The sequence below is a fragment of the Schistocerca americana genome, chromosome X (assembly GCF_021461395.2).
Source record: "Schistocerca americana isolate TAMUIC-IGC-003095 chromosome X, iqSchAmer2.1, whole genome shotgun sequence".
NCBI lineage: Eukaryota > Metazoa > Arthropoda > Insecta > Orthoptera > Acrididae > Schistocerca > Schistocerca americana.
Window position 1 is genome coordinate 304,659,807 of NC_060130.1, and position 4,228 is coordinate 304,664,034.

General features: G+C 43.6%; 1 non-coding gene across 1 annotated transcript; it reads right to left on the reverse strand.

Annotated features, from left to right (window-relative positions):
* Window positions 1-511: 511 nt before the first annotated feature.
* On the reverse strand, window positions 512-586 carry Trnat-ugu. The gene has a single exon. It is a non-coding gene; the product is annotated as a tRNA-Thr (tRNA).
* Between the last annotated feature and the right edge of the window lie 3,642 nt (window positions 587-4,228).

Consider the following 4,228-nt stretch of genomic DNA (forward strand, 5'->3'; position numbering starts at 1 on the left):
CGGAAATTACGCCTCTAGGTTTTGATGAGTAAGATTGCGAGTATCAAAATATGTTACATAAATATCCGTATCTTCTGGGTGGTTCAAATGGTTCAAGTGGTTCTGAGCACTATGGGACTCAACTGCTGAGGTCATTAGTCCCCTAGAACTCAGAACTAGTTAAACCTAACTAACCTAAGGACATCACAAACATCCATGCCCGAGGCAGGAGTCGAACCTGCGACCGTAGCGGTCTTGCGGTTCCAGACTGCAGCGCCTTTAACCGCACGGCCACTTCGGCCGGCTTCTTCTGGGTGCATTGAGTAATAAGCTTACATTTTTTACACAGTCAAGTGACTATAGACCTTGGTATATGACAAATTTCAACGGGACACGTGAACTTTTCCTGAGAAAAAGGGCTCTTACCAGACGGACGGACTGACAACAAATAACAAATGAAATGGCAATTAAAACAAGACCCTTTCCTGTCGACAGGCGTTGATATACATCAACGGGAACAGTTGAAATTGTGTGCCCCCACCGGGACTCGAACCCGGGATCTCCTGCTTACATGGCAGACGCCCTGTCCATCTGAGCCACCGAGGGCACAGAGAAAAGTGCGACTGCAGGGACTTATTCCTTGCACGCTCCCCGTGAGACCCACATTCCCAACTTAATGTCCACACACTATATTCGTAGTGCCCCTGCCCATTACACTTATTACCTGCGGCAGACAATCATACCTAGTCCCGTAAGAGTTCGGGCAATACGTGTGCATCCACACAGAAGAAGAAGTTCAATGGCCGGTTAGCCTTAACTATATGAAGACGGTATCTGTTCTTTCGGACATGTCCGAGAGAACAGATGCCATCTTCATATACAAATAACAAAATCATTTTTGTGTGATATAATTAGAAATCAACAATTTCCGTATTTATTCCTTTACTTTTAGTGTGAAACATTGCTTCTTGCCACATTTCATACTTCTAGACCAACGGGAAGAATCCTTTAGGATTTCATGAGTGAGTTCGCGAGTATCAAAATACGTATGTGACGTAAATGGCCATATCTTTTGATTGCATTTAGAAGCTTCACTTTTTAACATCGCCAAGAGACCGTTGACTTGAATATATGACATGTATTTCAACTTAATATGCCTATCCGTTCCTGAGAAAAAGGCTTTTGAACAGTGAGACGGACAGACCGACCGGCAGACGGACAACAAAGTGATCCTATAACGATTCCGTTCTTACCAGTTACGGTACGGAATCCTACAAAACATCTGCATGTGTTCTTCTGTAATTCTGTATCACAGTTTCAGAAATGGCAATTAAAATGCACTATTTTCGTAAGACATTTGACACATTGCAACAATGCCGACTGTTAACGAAGGTACAATCATAAGGAATAGGTTCCCAGAAAAGTCAGTGGCTCGAAGACTTCTTAAATAACAGAACTCAGTATGTTGTGTTCAATGGTGAGTGGTCATCAGAGGCAGGGGGACCGTCAGGACTGCCCCAGGGGAGTGTGATAGGACCGCTGTTATTTTCTGTATATATAAGTGATGTGGCGGACACGGTAAGCAGCAGTCTTTGGCTGTTTGCTGATGATGCCATGGTCTGTGGGAAGGTATCGTCGTTGAGTGTCTGCAGGAGGATACAAGACGGATTAAACGAAATTTCTGGTTGGTGTGACGAATGGCAGCTAACTCTAAATATAGAAAGATATAAATTAATGCAAATGAGTAGGCGAAACAAACCCATAATATTAGAATACAGTATTAGTAGTATGGTGCTTGACACAGTCACTCGATTAAATACCTAGACGTACCGCTGCAAAGCAATAAGAAATGGAATGAGCATTTAAGGAGTGTAATAGGCAAGGTGAATGACCGATTTCGGTTTATTGGTAGAATTTTAGAGAAGTGTGGTTCATCTGTAAAGGAGACGGCATATAGGACAATAGTGCGACCCAGTGTTGAGTACTGTTCGAATGTTTGAGAACGCACCAGGTCGAATTAAAGGAAGACATCGAAGTAATTTAGAGGCAGGCTGCTAGATTTGTTACCGGTAGGTTCGAACAACATTCAAGTATTACAGAGATGCTTCGAGAACTCAAATAGGAATCGCTGGAGGGAAGGCGACGTTCCTTTGGAGAAAATTTAGAGAACCGTCATCTGAGGCCGACTGCAAAGCAGTTCTACTGCCGCCTACGTACACTTCGCGTAAGGGCCTTAAAGATAAGATTAGAGAGAATAGGAATCGTACGGAGTCGTTTTTTCCTCACTCTGTTTGCGAGTGGGAACAGAAAGGGAAGTGAGCAGTAGGAGTACAGGGTACCCTCCGTCACGAACCGTACGGTGGCTTGCGAAGTATGAATGTAGTGTAGATGACTCTCACAGATACGCACTTTTTTCGTGTTGACATTGCTATGAAGACCCTTTGATGTCTAGTGCTATTTAAAAGACAGTGAAGAGATTTCATGATACTTTTTCCACTTGTTTATTGTACTAGACTTATTAGAGCGACGGGATTATTGTTAGAAAACAAGAAAATGAGCTGAAAATTCGAATATGAGCAACAATAGTTTACTTATTGTTTTTAAAATCTCTCATCTGGAAGAGGTATGCTAGGTTAGTCAGTGAGTTCTTATCAAAAAGAAGGCACGTTTATAACTGCTCCATGCCTTTCTGTCGTCTGATTTCTCGACAGCTCCACGGCTTACGTGGTGGTTTCTTTTGCAAGACCTCATCCGCTCGTCATCGTGCCATGATGGCGACGATCCATCTAAGTGACAGCCGTGTCGACAGAACGTTAAAGGATACCATAAGAGTAAATCTCATATAAAATCTGAGTCTCACGTGAACTTCATTTCCTTAGAGAGAGCTGCCACGGTGCGATATGCGGGCAGCAAATTTCTACTCACGGATGGATCTCCTGAAAAAGAAAACCTAAAAAAACAAGCAGCTCTGACGCAGGGCTGCTGAGCAAATATTTGGGCACGTGTACAGCGTTGGGTGGCGTTCATCAAGGCGCAGCTACTCATATCGACCTAGAGAAGCTGCGACGGTCGCGCTGGTGTAAAAAACATTTGACATGAGAAGACACTTCTAAACCCGACACTCATTGCCGCTGAGGCAGCAAAGGAAGCAAACCCACATAGCCAGAATTAAATCTTACCATAAGTAGCGGGTCGTTTGAGAGAACTTCTGTATTTCAAACAGAAAGACCCATGTTACACTAAATGTTGCATCTATAAAGTTCCAGAGTCATATAGAGTTCCTGCCAAGTTAAATGCGGAACTTGTGTGTTCAGTAGCTCTGATCTTGAAACTTACTGGAGGATTAAAACTGTGTGCCGGGCTGGGACTCGAACCTGGGACCTCTGTCTTCCGCGGGCGAGTGCTCTACTGACTAAGCTCTCCAAGCACGACTCACGACCGCCAACACAGCTTTACTTCCACCCGTACAACGTCTACCTTCCAAACTTCAACTCCTGGAAGTAATGATACTGCGTAGAGATGGGTTAGCCGCCCTTGATATGTTGTTTTCAGAATTGATTTTCGCTCTGTAGCAGAGTGTACTCTAATTTGAAACTGCCTGTCAGCCTAAAACTATATGCCCGACTGGGATCGTGATAGATAGCTTCGTCGGTGAGGACTCGTCTGCGAAATGCGAGGGTCCCAGGGTTGAGTTCCTATCCGGCACCCAGTGTTAACTTCCCAGGAAGTTTCAAATCAGCGCACATTCCAATGCAGGGTGAAAATTCATTATGGAAGCTCTGCTCTTGATGGCATTTTATCATAGATCCTATGAGCAAAGGTACGTTCCCTGTAATTGGAAAAGTGCACACGTGATAACCATCTATTAAAGAGAAAGGACGTAGAACTCAATCACAGGGGTACCGCCCTAGATCACTCATCTGTATTTCTAGCAGAATCGTAGAATATAACTTGAGTTCAAACTTTATAACCTATCTGGAACAAGTGAACATTCTCGAAAACTAACCTAGTGCTTAGCTGTGACACACTATCAGGTCACCTAAGGGGAAATTACTATGTGCTTGGAAATAACGGATGGAATATAGGAATATTCCTACAGCTATGTCACACACACAATACGTTTCTGTTACCACTTGGAAAGTTTTTTAGACGGAGGTGTGTGCTGTTTAAGGAGTCCTTCATTGCATGACACTAGAGTTGTACCACTACTGCAGCCTACTATATACTGTTATAAGTAAGCATAGACTAC